The sequence below is a fragment of the Eumetopias jubatus genome, unplaced genomic scaffold, assembly GCF_037043125.1.
Source record: "Eumetopias jubatus isolate StellerSeaLion01/CBP00866 unplaced genomic scaffold, mEumJub1_p1.0 scaffold_94, whole genome shotgun sequence".
Lineage (NCBI taxonomy): Eukaryota > Metazoa > Chordata > Mammalia > Carnivora > Otariidae > Eumetopias > Eumetopias jubatus.
The window spans coordinates 176,949-193,941 of NW_028274900.1; the positions used below are offsets into that span (position 1 = coordinate 176,949).

General features: G+C 39.6%; 1 protein-coding gene across 12 annotated transcripts in view; it reads right to left on the reverse strand.

Moving 5' to 3' along the window:
* The window catches only part of LOC114207991 (putative phospholipid-transporting ATPase IIB), an 80,225-nt gene that overhangs the window by 9,831 nt on the left and 53,401 nt on the right, over positions 1-16,993 (reverse strand). For 3 of the 12 annotated variants that reach the window (XM_088020644.1, XM_088020643.1, XM_088020639.1), the window contains one exon: positions 10,330-10,388. The exons of the other annotated variants lie outside the window; for them this stretch is intronic. The gene's annotated coding sequence lies outside the window, so the exon portion shown is untranslated. The remainder of the gene's footprint in view (positions 1-10,329; positions 10,389-16,993) is intronic. 12 annotated transcript variants of the gene reach the window in all.

Here is a 16,993-nt window from a genome sequence, read left to right on the forward strand (position 1 = left end):
TAGAGAGTAAAATGGTTTAGAGAGTAAAATGGTTTAGTTTAGAGAGTAAAATGGTGGTTGCCACAGCTGGGGGCGGGGAGAAACAGGGAGGTATTAGTCAAAAGCTATGAAGTTTCATTTTTTCAAGATGAATAAGTCAGAGAGATTTACTGTAAAACAGACTGTCTATACATAATAATACTGTATTTTATACTTAAAAATTTGTTAAGAGATCTGATGTTAAGCGTTCTTATCACAAAGCAGTAAAAATAAAAAAAATAAGTAAATAAATAGGGCAGGAGGAAACTTTGGGAGGCAGTGGATATATTTATAGCATAGATTGTGGCAATGGTTTCACAAATGTATATTTACCTCCATATTCAAGTTGTGTCAATTAAATATATACAAATTTTTCTATGTCAATCATACCTCAATAAAGTGGTTTTTAAAAGAGAGAAAGAACTAGAAACTAAAAGAAAACAGTAACTTCAGACATAAATACTAAACTAGAAAGAACACAGGGATAAACATTTTGGAAGAGCATTTAAATATTATTTTTATTTATCATGCATGTAGGTTTACATGCTTACTCATGAACATCTAGACTCTAGACTTCCATTCTTAAGAAAGATATTCACACAGAAAAAAATCTCTCAGTGAAAAATGATAGATTATGACATCATGAGTTAGAAAAAAAAAAACAAGTTCCCTGACTTCAGAGGAAGAACTTTTAAGTCACCCAGCCAATCTTCCTCTCCACCCGCTACCTTTCTTGCACACCTGGAATACTCTCTTGCCCAAGTTGCCAAGGGCTTTACTGCCACACTGACATGGGTTAGAATCTTATTGCATGATCTCAGACAAGTTATTCAACTTCTCTAGGCTCTATCTTCTTGATCTGTAAAAGCAGATAATACATATAATCTACCAATGGTTTAATATGTGAACTAATGTCTGCAAAGGATTTGGCACATAATAGTCAGTGCTCGGGAAATGTTAGCACCCTTTCTTATCACTCATGAATTGACCCTTCGGTTTATCATATTTGGCTAGGCCACAGTACCCAGATATTTGGTCAAACATTATTCTAGATGTTTCTGTGAAGATATTTAATTTTTAATTTTTTTAAATTTTTTAAAAAGATTTTATTTATTTATTTGACAGAGAGAGACACAGCATGAGAGAGAAACAAGCAGGGGGAGTGGGAGAGGGAGAAGCAGGCTTCCCGCCCAGTAGGGAGCGGGATGGGGGGCTCGATCCTAGGACCCTGGGACCATGACCTGAGCCCTGGGATCATGACCTGAGCTGAAGGCAGACGCTTAACCACTGAGCCACCCAGGCGCCCCAGGCTACTGATTTTAAATGTTAATCTCATCTTTAAAATACACAGAGGGGCGCCTGGGTGGCTCAGTCGTTAAGGTTAAGCATCTGCATTCGGCTCAGGTGAAAGAATGAAAGAATCTCTGAAATGTCCTTTTTCTTTTTCTTTTTTTTTTAAGATTTTATTTATTTATTTGAGAGACAGAGAGAATGAGAGAGAAAGCACATGAGATGGGGGGAGGGTCAGAGGGAGAAGCAGACTCCCTGCTGAGCAGGGAGCCCGATGCGGGACTCGATCCCGGGACTCCAGGATCATGACCTGAGCCGAAGGCAGTCGCTCAACCAACTGAGCCACCCAGGCGCCCTGAAATGTCCTTTTTCCCCACTCCTGGCCAAACACTGTGCCCCAAAGCTACCCCTTTTCTCTTGCCTACCTCATCTTATGAATCCTGCTTATGACTGGGGCGCCTGGGGAGATGATGATGCTTTCGAATTGAATATGTTCGGTGCATTCTTCAAGGAGGGCCCTCTCTGGCTCTGACAAAGGCCGTTCAGATCCTAGAGGCTGGGACTTTTGTAGGGACAAACGGCTGAGGGAAAAGAGAAGCAGGCTTTGTGCGAAGCCCTGAATGAAGCACTTTCCATATAGAGAGTCTGAATGGGAGTGGTCTTATCTTGTATTTTTGTGAAAACCAGCTTTCTTTTCCTCTCTTCTCATTCCCTCTATCCCTCTGTCTTCCTTCCCTTCCTTCCAAAAAACAGTTAATTAGCTGGTACTATGTTCCTGACACTGTTTATATGTGCCAGAGATGCATCAATGACCAAGACAAAGTACCTGTACTCGTGAAGCATGAGTTCTAGTAGGGGAGAAACACATATAAAATACAGATAAGAAGAGACAGTGGCAAGAGCTAGATAGAGAGAGACTGAGAGGTGCTGTTTATCAGGATTAGGCAGGGAAGTCCTCACATTGAGGTTGAAACCTGAATGGAAGGAGGCAACATACAGAACTCTATGGGAATATGATCCTGGACAGAGGGGACAGAGTCAAGAATGTGGTGTGTTTGAGGGATGAAAAGATCAAAGTATCAGGAGCATGGTGGGCGAGGGGAAAATGGCAAGAGATGAGATTGGAGAGGGAGGCAGAGGTCATATCACATGGACTTTGGAGGCCAAGGTAAAGAGTTTGGATTTTATTCTAATAATCGAGGGAAGCCATTGGCAGGTTTTAAGCAGGAGAGTGATGGCGATCTGATTTATGCATTCCATATATTTTTGACCTTTTCACTTGAACCCTGGCTAGTAATTTTGAGTCTGGCAGTGCCATTAGAAAGCCTCAAATTACCAGCTCTAAATCAAATTGGTCAGAAGTGCTGTCACCCTTAGTTGAGAGTTGAAGTCAACATAGGAATCAACCCAATTTAAAAATGAGCAAAGGATTTGAATGACGTTTCGTAAAAGAACATATATGAATGGTCATTAAGCACATAAATAGATGAATGAACATTAGTCAGGAAAATGCAAATTAAAATCACAGTGATATGTCACTATACACACACTAGAATGGCTAACATTAAAGACAGACAATATTGAGTGCTGGTAAGGATGTGAAGTAACTGGAACTCACATACAGTGCTGATGGGGCTGCATAATGGTACAGCCACTTTGGAAAATAGTTTGGCAATTTCTTATATTTTCACTTTACTGTAAGATTCAGAAATCCCCCCCTAAATATTTACCCAAGAGAAATGAAAGCATATGTCCACACAAAGACTTGTACACACATGTCCATAGCAGCTTTATTCATAGCATCCAAAACCTGAAAACAATCCAAATATCCATCAACAGGTGAATGGATAAACAAACTGTGGTGTATTCGTACAGTGAAACTCTACTCAGCAGTAGAGAGGAATGAACTTCTGCTACAAACAAGCAGGAATAAATATGAAAAATATTTGTTTAATAAACAAAACATTGTTTAGCAAAAGAAGTGAGATGAAAAGACAGTGTTTAATGTGGGATTCCACTTATATGAAATACAAGAACAGACAATAATCCACATCGACTGAGAGGAGATCAGTGGTCGCCCCCGGGACTTGGGGTGAGACAATAAAAGCCTTGAGGAAATTTCGGGGGATGATGAAAATATCCTGTATCTTGACTGTGGTGATGATTACACTTATGTAAACAAATCAAACCATATATTTAAAATGGGTGCATTTTATTTATGTGACTATAAAAACCAGCAGGAAATACTTGCAGGATATTCCCACGAGGGAGCCCCTGCCTTTCAGAAAAGCTTGTAATCCCAGGCTCTGTTAAGCCTTGGGGAGTCAATACAGAGACACACCTATCTTCTTCCTTCTTTCCTTCCGTTTCCCACTTCTAACTCCAAGTAACCCCAACTCCAAGTTTCCCCACCAACTGAGTCAAGTATGACATGGAATTATCATTTCTAATAGGCAAGACTAATAAGCTACCCAAATATCCAGCAACAGTAGAATGGATAAAAGACACACTACGTAACAACAAAATGAATGAATTACGGCTACCCACAACAAAATGGGAGAATCTCACCAACAGTACCGGGTCCAAAAAAAAAAAAGAGCACTCACCTAAATATACCCCTCTACCCCATGGAGTTTTCTAGGCACCCATGTTGAAAAGCAATTAACCACAAATTTAAGGCTTTGTTTCTGAACTTTCAATTCTGAATTTTTGCGAGTTCTATGCTGTCTACATTATTCTAACGTTGAATAAAGTTTTGGAATGGAAAAGTGTGAATACTAAAATTTTATTCATCTTTTTCAAAACTGTTTTTCACTATTCTGGGTCCCTTGTGTTTCCATATAATTTTAAAATCAGCTTGTCAATTTCTGCAAAAAAGTCAGCTGGGATGTTGAGAGGGATAGCACAGAATATGTAGATCAATTTGGGGAGTACTGCCATTTTAACAATATTAATACTTCTAATCCATGATATCTAGGATGTCTTTCCATTTACGTAGGTCTCCTTTAGTATATTTTGACACTGCTTTGTACTTTTCAAAGTACAAGTGTTGCACTTTTGTTGCTTATTCTTAACAATTATTTCATTTATAAGTATTTTATTCTTTTTAATGTTATCATAATGGAATTTTTTTCTTAAAAAAATCACTTGAGCCTTTGGGTGTGTCTATTTCTGGGTTCTCCACACCATTCCACTGATCTTTATTTCTTCTTACACACTGTGTTGGTAAATAAAGCTAGGTAGTATGCCTTAACATCAGGAAGTGACCCTTCTCACTCTATTCTCCTTATGAAGGCCGTTTTTGCCATTTTAGCCTTGACAAATTAGTTTTAGAATAAGCTTATTGTGTCTAAAAAAGTAAAAACAAAAAACAAAACTTCGGGGCACCTGGGTGGCTCAGTGGTTAAGCATCTGCCTTCGGCTCAGGTCATGCTCTCAGGGTCCTGGGATCGAGCCCAGCGTCAGGCTCCCTGCTCCATGGGGAGCCTGCTTCTCCCTCTCCCACTCCCCCTGCTTGTGTTCCCTCTCTCGCTGTCTCTCTCTCTCTGTCAAATAAATAAATAAAATCTCTTAAAAAAAAAAAAAACCTCGCTGAGATTTTAATGGGAACTGTATTAAACCTATATTCAATTTTAGGAAAACTGGAATTTTATAGTGTCTTTGATTACTTTCATGAACACAGTTATTTTCAGCATACCTAAGATTTTGTTTTCATTAGTACTGCCTATAAGAGTACTTCATTTTTAATTTCAGTTTCCACATGTTGGAAATGGGATTGGTATTTGAGTGGTGATCTTATAATTGGCCACTTCGCTGAACCTATTCATTATCATTAGTTCCAGGTTTTTCATCAGTTCCTTGGGATTGTCTATATACACAATCATGTCGTCTGCAAATGGGGACATTTTTAGTTCTTCCTTTCCAATCTGAATTCCTTTAATTTCCTTTACTTGCCTTATTCTATGTAGCTAGAAATGTCAGTTAAATAACAGTGGTTAAGAACAAACATCCCTGACTTACTCCCAGTCTGAAAGGAGAGGCATTCAGAATTTCACTGTTAAGTATGATGTTGGCTCTATGTTTTTACAGATGCCCTTTAAATATAATTAAGGTAATTACCATCTAATCCAAACTGTGGATAGTTTTTATCATGAATGGGTGTTGGATGTAGTCACATGTTGATATGATCCTATAATTTTTTTTTAACCTGTTCATAGAGTGGATTTCACTGGGTGATTTTAGAATGTCACAATGGGCCTTAAGTACCTGGAATAACCTCCACATCATCATGATGTCGAATTTTCTATATATATTGCGGATATCAACAGGCAATTATTTTCTTAAAGAATTTTTTTTGTGTCTCTATTCACAGGGAATATTTGTTTTCTCTTGTTGTGCTGTCTTTCTCTTGTGCTGACAGGAGGATAGTAACTGGACTCCTAACACGAGCCTGGGCAGTGTTCCATCCTCAACTATATTCTGGAAACTACTGTGTAAAAATGACACTAGTCTTCTTTAAGAGTCTCAAGGAATTCTTCATTGAAAACATCTGGACCTAGATATTTCCTTCCTGGAGATTTTAAATTGCTAACTCCATTTCCTTACTGTTTGTAGAACCATTCATACGATCTGTTTAATTCTGACCGAGTTCGGATAGTCTGTGGTTTGGGAAGAATCGGTCCATCTTATCTAAGCTGGTGTACAGCTGTCGGTGGCGTATTCCGCAATGACCCTTTCAATGGCTCGGGACCAGCGGTAATGTCCCCTCTGTCATCCCTGAGATTGGTGAATACTTTTGCTTTCACTGATTTACTATCTTGTCTTCCTATTCTCTGTTTCACTGATCTGCTCTGATATTTATTTCCTTTCTTCTGCATGCATTGGTTTAATTCTGCTCTTCTTCTTCTAGTTTCCCAAGCGAGGAACTTGGATTATTAATTTGAGATCTTAAGTTGGCACTGACTGCTATGAAATTCCCTCTCAGCACTGCTGTACATGCATTCCGTGTACTTTGTTGTCTTTTCATTTTCATGCAGTTATATATATTTTGTTTCTGAGATACTTATAACTAGAGCACACTGTTTACTTTTCACATATTTTAGAGTTCTCCTGTTGCGCTGTTTCTAGTTTCTACTTTGATTCTACTGTGATGAAACAACCGCTGTATGATTTCAAATTCTTTTCCAATTTTTTGAGGTTTTATGGAAATGCTTTATCTTGGTACATGTTCTATGGACACCTGAAATAAATATGTGCTCTCCTCCTGTTTGGTAGAGTGATCTGTATACGTCAGTTAGATCTGACTGGCGGATTCAGTGAGGATCTTCTGTCACTGCTGATTTCCTGCCCAGCACTTCTATCCAAGGCTCAGAGAGTGGCGCTGAAGTTCTCACTCATAACTGTGGATCTGTCTATTTCTTTTGTTCAGCTCCAACAGTTTTTGATTCATGACTTTTGTGATTCCGTTATCTGGTGAGTGCAAATTGAGGATTATTTTCTTCTTCCTGATGGGTAACCCTGATATCATTATGTGATGTCCTTCTTTATCTCCAGTCATTTTCTTTACTCTGAGCTCTATTTCACTGGATATTAATATAGGCCCTCCTACTTCTGATCAATTTTTTGTGGTTTATCTTTCCCATCCTGTTACTTTCTTTCATCCTACCTGTGTCATTGGATTTAAATTCCTTGTGAATGGCACACAGCTGGGTCTCACTTCTTTATCCACTCTATCTCAGGATTGGTATATTCAGACTGCTCATAATAAAAGTAATTACTGACACATTAGAGTATAAGTCTGCATTTTATTATTTGTTTTCTATTGGTTTCCTCTGGTATTCATTCTTCGGTTTCAAATTTCCTGCTTTCTTGTGTGTTACCTGAACCCTTTTCAGGAGTCCATCTTAGTATCTCAGACTGTATCTCTATGCATATTTTTTGTAGTGTTTGTTCTGGGTACTAAAATATACATGCTAATACTTATTAAATTGTTTAAAATATTTATTAAATTGCATTCCCTCAAAAAAACAGGATAAAGAAACTGTCTTTCAAATTTACCTGTTAAAAAAGATGTTTAGGCTGAGTAACGAAGGAGGACCCCTCAAGTGTCACCTTCAGTCCTGCTCTGCTTGTGTCCCTCTGGATCCTTCTCAAACACCTGGACTTCAGAGCCGATGTTAGGACCTGGACAACCTTCCACTTCTAAGTCTCCTGTTCCAAACAGTTACCCTCCTTGACACATTCCTCAAGTAGTAATATTGAAGTCGACAGATTCGTCTACAATTTTAGGTGCTTCTTAGGAGGGTGCCTTCTTAAGCCAGGAAACAATCTTCTTCGGGTTTTCCTTCTTCGCCCTGCAAGCATGATCTAACCTTGACTCTGCAGAGTTCTAGCCTACCACTTTCTAAGTGCATGTCAATGAGCTGCTTCTCCTACGGAGAGTTTGAGGCTGGAAAACGAGGAGTTTAAACCCGGACTCATCTAACATGAAAGCCCACATTCTACTCTCTCCCATTGTCCAGGCTGCTGCTCTCCTGTGAGCTGTACAACACTCCCTATACCCGCAAACCTGGTCCAGGTTTGGTGAACACACTTCAAACACCCACACAATGACTATCAATACACTAAGTTTAATTTCACATTCAGATACAGAATTAAAAGGGCTACCCTCAAATGTAAAATCCACCATGGAAATATCGAAGCATTAATTCCTGAGTAGCAGTATGGTCAAATAACAGAGAAATTACTTTTCTGGTTAGTGATAAGTACTGCTAGGATCCTTAAATAAAAAATAAAAGGACAAAGCAATTTGCAACCATATTGTTACTATTTCTTTATGATGGTTAAGTCAACCAGTAACTTTTATCACTACAAAAATCACAAAATTGGTTTAACAAATATAAATCCACTAAAAATTTATCATTTCATAGTAATTACTAGAAATTATATCTCAAATTTTTCAATATGAGTGTAAAACTGGAAATATAAAAAAACTAAGTCAGGTACAGAGGCCACCCCTATTTTTTAGCGTACAACAACATTTCCTAAAGGCTAGTGAAAATATTTTAGAAGTCCTGCTGCTACCAAATCTGTAAACATCAGGGTCAGGTAGGGACCGTACACATGCTCGTATACAATATGGATCTAGTGCGGGAGGACTACCCACACCGTGCTGCCCAGGGAGCACTGAAGTGACAAACAGAAAGAAAGACGTACAGCTACCACCGCATTCAAGTAAAACGTTTCCCTGGACGTCTACAAAGGCCCACGTCACTCATCCATCTCTCACAGGTGGAGAGCAACCTGGGGGCCAGAGAGAAGCTCAAGGGGAAGGCCCAGACACAGATCTAGATGTCTGTCTTTCACATCCATCTATAGAACTGAAGAGATGAGCTCTTACAACGTGGCCAAGATGGGCTCACGTGTTACTCAGTAAAAATGGGAGCGCCAAAGGGTGCACCACTCCACCAACCTAGGCTGCAAAGGGAAGGAGAATGCGCATAAACAGGAGAGCAAAGGAAATGAGAAGGCCAAACAGCATTCCCTGAATCACAACGAGAGACTATCTGCTCTTCAAACCCCACCATCAACACTATACCGTCTCTTACAAGGGAAACAAGAGGTGATGGAAGTCACTGCTGACAGCAGGTCCCAGCCCCGAGTCCACACTGCTGGCACTCCCACCTTCTCCAGGCAGGCCACTGTGAGCTGCCCTGTGGAGGGCCCCCCCCACCCTCCCCACTGTGGACAGGAATGAGGGAGGCCTCCAGCCAAAATCTCATGGAACTGAGGCGCTGAACCTGCCAACAAGCCTCGAGTGAGCTGGAGGTGACGGCCACTTGGCTGACTACAGCCCCGAGAAGGACCCACACCAATCTATACCCCAATTCCTGACCACAGAAACTGTGAGGTAATCAACACTGGTGTTTGACTCACATATGGCTCAATCATCTCTCATGTCAGCATTTATCCTACAGAAACAGGCAGAGATGGATGTAGAAGGGTGCTCACACAGCACTTTATAATAACAGCAGAACACAGACACCACCTGAAAATCTAAGCATGGATCAAAAGCTAGTAACTTAGTGTCCAGACAACTGAATGCTATAGAAATGAGCTCCAAAATCAGTTTGTTCAATTTAGTCCCATTTTGTAAAATCAAACATACCCAAAAACATTCTCTGTATACAGATTACTGTAGCAAGATAAAGCCCACTTTAGTCTTGAGGAAAAAGACCTTCTTGTACCAAACATCTCCACGATGTGGCTCAGGCTGGGTACATGGCACCAGATGGCAGCATGGGCTCCAACTATTCTTGGAAGAGGCCCTAATAGAACTTCTCAAACAAGAATGTTTTTTCAAAGCTGTTCTAGAGCCTTAAAAACAGAGAGAAAAAAAAAGAAAGAAAGAAAAAGAAAAACCAGAGGCTGTGCATTCATGCACCGTTCCTCAGAGAAGTCAGGACATGCAGAAGTACTGCATCCACAGCAGGTGGCCCACCCAGTCACCCAGCAGGGCACCTGAAAACTTCCCAGTCTGACACTGAGGGGTTTCTTAATGGCCTTTTCCTACAATGGCCTAATAAGCCTTTTCTTTCTAAGATTCTCTTACTTCCACTGACCTTTCCTTCTTCAAGTTTCTCAATCCCAAGAATAATATCCAATTCCCATGTGTAATATATCTGTCTATAAAAGGAGGTTTTAGAAAATGAAACATATTCTAAATAGGTTCTAACTAATGTAATTCTTTGGTCCAATGAAATAATCCTAACAATGCAATATTAAGCAGTTCACACATGTCTTCTTTTAGACAAAATACACTTTCACCCGCACACACTGAGTGCACTGAAGCCGGCTCCGGAGAGTCTGGGTTTCCTTTATGTCCATCGTATCTTACACAAGGAGTCACAAGTTAGAATCAGTGTCTCAGACCATTTCTCTTCAGATTCAAAGTTACTGCAATCAGGCTAAACGTTAATCACTGGCATAGACAGGTCTAAAATATATAAAAAATGCATCAACCTTTTCCACTATGATGAGGTCTCCAACTTGTATGTCTGAACTCTTAACGTGCACTTTACCTTAAAAAAAAAAGAAGTATAATCAACTCAAGGAAACAACAGCACACCAGAGTTAAAGTTTCAATTGAAAAATAATACTTTAGAAATAACTTTTGGGGAGGGGGGGAAACACTAGGAATTTATCTGTACTTATACTTTCAAAATAAATTTATTTCACACAGACACAGTCACTAAAAATTAACTTCTCTCAGTCAGCTCCAAAGTGCAAACAGTTAACTGCCCCCCAATCAAAGATGCGGGGTGTGGGACATGGCTCCAGCCGGCAGGTTCTTCCCAAATCTGCCATTATTTCAGGTCTGGGTCCAGCAATGACGACGAGAAGCAGCACTAAAGATGATTTAATGAGTGAATAAAATGAAGATATAAGATCCTCATATTAATATTGTGAATGCCTTGATGGACACGGAACTGACAGAACAAAAGTAAAGAAAACGATACATAAAATCACCGTGCACTGGTAGCTTTACAGATGGTTCCGTACTGGTAACTGATACCGATAAGGCTGAAAGCCTTATCGAGAAGTGATTCTTCTACATGATACAGTGTGTAAATTCTTAGATTATCTATATAATATCTAGTATCATAATCATCTATAAAATTTAACAGACAGCACTATATAATGTGAAGATCATACAGAGTAGATGAAATGTTATATACATAACTCGAGATGCCATCCTACATGAGTAACAAAACTTACTCAAGTTCTCTCTCTCCCTGGGACTCTGGACCCTCCCTCCCTCCGTCAATCTCCCTTTTAGAACTGGCAACAGCCTTGTGGATCTGTTTTTACCTTTTAGTGGCTCTTTTAACATGGGAAAAGACCTATGTCTTTACATTCAATTTATTCTGAAAGCTCACAGAACAAGAGGTAAGTTCCTATCACATTATCAAAAACTAACATTACCAGCCATACCACTTTTAGACCACGTTCAACTTATTACAAACTTATTTCCTAAATACTTCTTGAAGCAGCTGAGTTTCATCAGTGTCACACCTGTTCCTAAAGATGTTTTGAGGACATCAAAAAAAAGTTCTGTAACTATTATATTTTTTCATGTTCCTCAAATATACAATAAACACATAAGGACTAGAACTAGTGGGGGGGAGCTATTTTTTTATTCATATTATAAAATAGCAATGTTCTTTAAAATTACATGTGAAACAAATCTTAAGATATCTTCATAAGTGGTAAGTATACGTCTATTCATAGCCAGAAAGTATACTTACAAAAGAATGTCTATTTTAATTATTTTTTCATTTGGTCCCTTCAAGCTTCATTGTCTGTGCTCCCACGATTATGTTTTCTATAGCTAAGCACCAGGCAGCAAAGTTACTCACTGATCTCATGCTGAGTATTACTCAACAGAATGCCTGTCTTATCACTTAATTTTATTTTCTCTCCTACTATCCAATCCACTTTTGCTTCCCTTCTGCTTTTCTATATTCTTTATAATGGACCCATTCAAAAAGGAGAGGTAGAGAAAGAGCTGTAATCATAAGATAAAATAAATGTATAAACAATTGATACATATTTTGAAACAGAAAAATATATCCTTTTCTGACTCCTTAATCAAGATCTTATATTTCTGAGAAAGAGAGATATTACTCACTCGGTCACATAACAAACACAATTTATATTTAATAGCCTTTAGTTTGGGGGCATTATATAGTGATTTTTATTCGTTTCTATGGAACTTACTTACAATTATATGTTTCAGGAAGACAAGTGAAAGTAAAATACAGTGGAGAAAGTTCTCACGTTACGAATATGACAATATGAACAAAACAGAAGAAGGCTATCATGTCAAACCAGTATGGCAATCTGCCTCACATACCTCCTCAAAGTACACACTTCTGAATTTTGAAGAATTGGTCAAATTGCTTAATGGCTCTTGGCTAACAATTTTAATTAATCTCTGTGCAGGGGACTCCTTGTACTTCCTTTACAGCCTTGGTCCCATGAACTCACTGACTTCTCTTCTCTTTCTTCAAGAGCAGTTAGGACATTAGACAGAAAAGATGGAGGAATATTACTTGCTCCCCAGGCACCTGACCCCCTGCAGTGACAGCCCAGCACCATGACCCTCGCTGCCCAATGGGAACAGCTCATGCCCACAAGAACGGTTTGATTTCCGGCCACCCTTTGTGAACTGAGCTGACAGCTGACCCTAGTGACATACTATTATCAGAGTTGGGGGACTGATAACAGAAGAAAAAAAAGAAAATCCCTAAATTTTACATGTCATAGCACAAAGAAAAGACAGAACTGCCACCTGCTCTCACAACCCAATAGAGCCATCAACAACGCAAAGTGTTTTTGAAATGGGCATTTAATATTTAATAATTTCAGGGGTGCCTGGGTGGCCCAGTTGTTAAGCATCTGCCTTCGGCTCAGGTCATGGTCCCGGGGTCCCGGGATCGAGCCCCGCATTGGGCTCCCTGCTCAGCGGGAAGCCTGCTTCTCCCTCTACCACTCCCCCTGCTTGTGTTCCCTCTCTCACTGTGTCTCTCCCTGTCAAACAAATAAATAAAATCTTAATGAAATAAAATAAAATTTAAGAATTTCAGAGTTACACTTGAGAGAAGCAAGTTCTAAATACAGTAATGATGTATAGGCCAGCACTTATACCTAAGGACAGTTGTTTTTAAAAACACTGTTTTCAATTTACCTGGAGTACAAGCTGGGGCCTTTTCTGGTGAAATGGTTAACAGTGAATGTTACCAAATAAGGTTAACAGCCATCCTTCCCCCTCTCTAAACTACTGCAATGAAATCCTTCCATTAAGCTCTCCTCCTAGCAAAAAATGTTCCCAGCCACCATGCTTCCAAAGTGCAGCAGCTTACATGTTTCTCACAGAAGAAAAGCATTCGACTGGCTTGTTGCATGAACCAAGTTTCACAGGCTTCTTTGAAAGATCAAGAAGTAACTCAAAGGACTACTTCTCCTTACTCCAAAGCTTCTTAAACATAGACCCTGCCCACCAATCTCAGTGCTATTCATTTTTTACCTGAATAAAGAGAATATTCCCCTAAATGGTCTCCATTACTATCAACTCCCTAATTCAATATGAATTCCAGATGAAGTGGGTGGCAAAACTAAGGATTATGTTTATCTCCACCAAAAAAAAATCTCCATTATTTGACAATTACTTAGAAGATAATTCAGACTTACATCATTATACACATATTCTTCACAACCAATCTCAAATTAATTTTCTGGCTTTAAAAGGGTCTACATTTGCTTTTAGCACTGTATGCTACAACTCTCTGGGGCCCGAGTTCTCTATACTTGCTGTTTCTTTTGACTGGAAGCCCTCCCTTCACAGCCCTCCTTAATTCCACAGCAAACAGAGCCTCCCAAAGCCTTCAGGGACCCACATGAGCGCCCAGTATGCACGCACACCTCTGACAATGTGCTTACCTGCTATGAACAGACTAACATCACAGTGTCTACTAAACCCAGATCCTGTGACAGGTTCAAAGCATAACTGAAATATACTTTTATGACATTTAGTTTGTTTTTTGCAAATGCATCAAACTTACCCCACTTCAAAACAAGACAAGTTTATGACCAATCTATTCTTAATCAGTTAAATGAGCCAAATGTCGTAATGGACCAATGGCAAAGTAGCTCTATAAGCCACACTGAACCAGACACAGATTACCAAATAAGGATGAAATTATATCATTACTTCTTTCCCAACAAAACACACACAGGCAATAAGAGTGGAAGATAATTAAGCAACTTTTTAAAAAAGGAACTGATGACATATAAATGGCACTCTAGAAGGTCACCAGGGGATGACACATGTAGTTCCCAGGCAGACAACTGCACACTACATTAGCAGGTCGTGTGGCTTGTCTTTGTTGTTTGGGTGGGACCGGCACCCCCCACCAACTCTCTCAACACTTTAAGTGGCTGAGGAGGTAGAAGCCGAATTTAACATGGATTATGAAGCAAAGTGGGTAGCTGGGAAATGTAATTAATACGTTTATTTACATATAGAAGTAAACTATATTTTAAAAGAGACCTAGACTCTGAAAAGAAATATTGCTGAGAGAAATTTTAAAACTTAAATAAAGGGAAAGATCTATCTCATTCATGGGTCAGAAGACGTAGTATGAATAAGATGTTGATTCTCCCTCAAATTTATCTATAGATTCAATGCAATCCCAGTCCAAATCGTAGCAGGCATTTTCTACAGAAATCGACAAGCTGATTCTAAAAGTCATATTGAAATACACAGGACCTAGACGACACTCTGAAAATGAGAAACAAAGTTGAAGGGAAAACAGTACATGATTTCAAGAATTATTATACAGCAATGGTAATCAAAAAAGAATGGTATTAGCATAAAGAGACAAACAGATAAATGGAGAAGAGAGTCCAGAAATAAACCCACAGATAAAAGACAAGTGATTTTTTTTTTAAAGATTTTATGTATTTATTTGAGAGAGAAAGAGAGAGAGCACAAGCAGGGGAAGCAGCAGAGGGAGAGGCAGAAGCAGGCTGAGCAGGGAGCCAGATGCGGGACTCGATCCCAGGGCTCTGGGATCATGACCTGAGCCGAAAGCAGGCGCTTAACCGACTGAGCCACGCTTAACCAACTGAGCCACCCAGGCGCCCCAAAACACAACTGATTTTTGACAAAAGTGTAAGGCAATGCCATGTGAAAAACATCACTCTTCCAAAACATGGTGCTAGAAGCATTTGGATATCCACATGCGAAAAAAGTACTTACACAAACACCAGGTACTGGTACAAAACTTTACTCAAAATGGATATACCTAAGGCAAACCCTAAAACCAAAGAACTTCTAGAAGAAGAAACATAGGAGAAATATAGCAGAAAATCTTTCTGAACTTTAGTTAGGCCAAGCAAAAGCACAATCCTAAAGGAAAAAACTGCCAAATCAGACTTCTTCAGCTAGAACATGAGAGGGGCTGGAAGCAGCGTGAAGGCATTAAGAGCAAGGAATCGGCAGCTGAAAGCCACTGGATCGGGTGTATGAGGGAGGAAGAGGGAGAGACAGGAGGAGTGCCTTGCGCCAGGTGAAGCAGCCCTAGGCCCTGCTTGAAAAACCACCAGCACGTGACAGGGCTGCAGAGGAAGAGCGCACTCAATGAAGTCCAGAAGGTACACCAGGTACATCAGAGAGGTCTGCAGTGGGAGCCAGAGGCAGGGAAGGAACCTGAGGGCTAGAAACACAGCGGAAAAGGCAAGGGTACGAATAGAGATGGACAAAATCTCGTGACAATGAAGGGCGCTTTACAGTCTGAGGCTGTCCCCGGTAAGCGATGGAAACAAAGACGGGCCCCGTGAAACCCGTCTGGGAGCCCACAGGCCAGGACTCTGCTCCGGCTGGGTGGCCCATTCTGCCTTCAGCTGAAGGCGGGCAGGGGCAGGGAGGCATGTGGTATCCCTCCCCCAACACAGGCTGGGGACAAAAGTGGGAACAAAATGGGCAAGGCCCTGCCCACAGGAAACCTACACTCCAGAGAGCTGACAGAAAGCAGAGCGAGATCAAATACAGTGATGTCTGAATGGTAGTAATTACAGCCTAGGAAATTAAAAAAAAAAAAAAAAAAAAGGAAATACTGCTGTTTTGGGGTGAGGGTTATAAAGCATCTTGCTGGAAGTAACCAACTTTTACTCTTAAACATTCACTAGCAATAATTAGAGTAGTTTTAAAAAGCATTCTTTAGCAATAACAAAAAAATTAAGATGCTCAAGTTAAACAAAATCAAATCTTTTTCTTGTTCCATCAGTAAAAAAAATGAGATAGCTTTAGAAAGAATATGGAAATAATAAAATATTCTATCGTGGTAAGAAACATTTAAAGCACATAATGTTCTTTACTGGATCAATTATATTAGGCAACCACTTCCCCTCTAAAATGATGTCCCTAGCTAAAACAGTCTATACCATCCATGTAATTACCAACAGAGTTCAGAAGCTGCCAGAAGAGCGTATCCATACAGAATACTTTATAGCCCACCACGGCACACATCTTTTGCCTGAAGCAATATGCAGAACTAAATAATGAAATTAAGTATCGATTGCAATTCACTGCGTTAACTGAAGATTTTGTAGAAAAGTACAAGGGTTTGAAAAATTAGTATCTCAATACTAAATATTTTCTCAACTAACAGGTACAAATGAAAATTTTTAGGGTCTTACTACTGACAGGACATTTCAAAGTCTTGGTGAAGCCTGCTGGTGTTTGCATAAGAGAAATGTCTAATCTTTGTTTTCTGTGCTTAGAAAGAATTGTTATACATCTACCAAATGTTAAAATACAAAATATTGTTAATATGAACAGTCCATAATTAACAAGTTCTAAGGTTCTCAAACACGAAAACCAGAAGCTTTAGGAAAAAGCCTTCCTCTCTCCTGGGCCTACAAAGGTACAAAAACTCCAAGGCCCTACATGAATCAGCATGGTGACATTACTACTGAGAGGTATATGAACTAAAGATGGTTCAAAATTGTCCCTAGTCTCTCATTTCCTTAGATTTTCAATAATCCCATGGCAGTTTCTTACTGCTCAAAGACTCCCAAGTGTGGAGGCTGACATCGATCCTTGGTAGAAGAATGAAGAAAT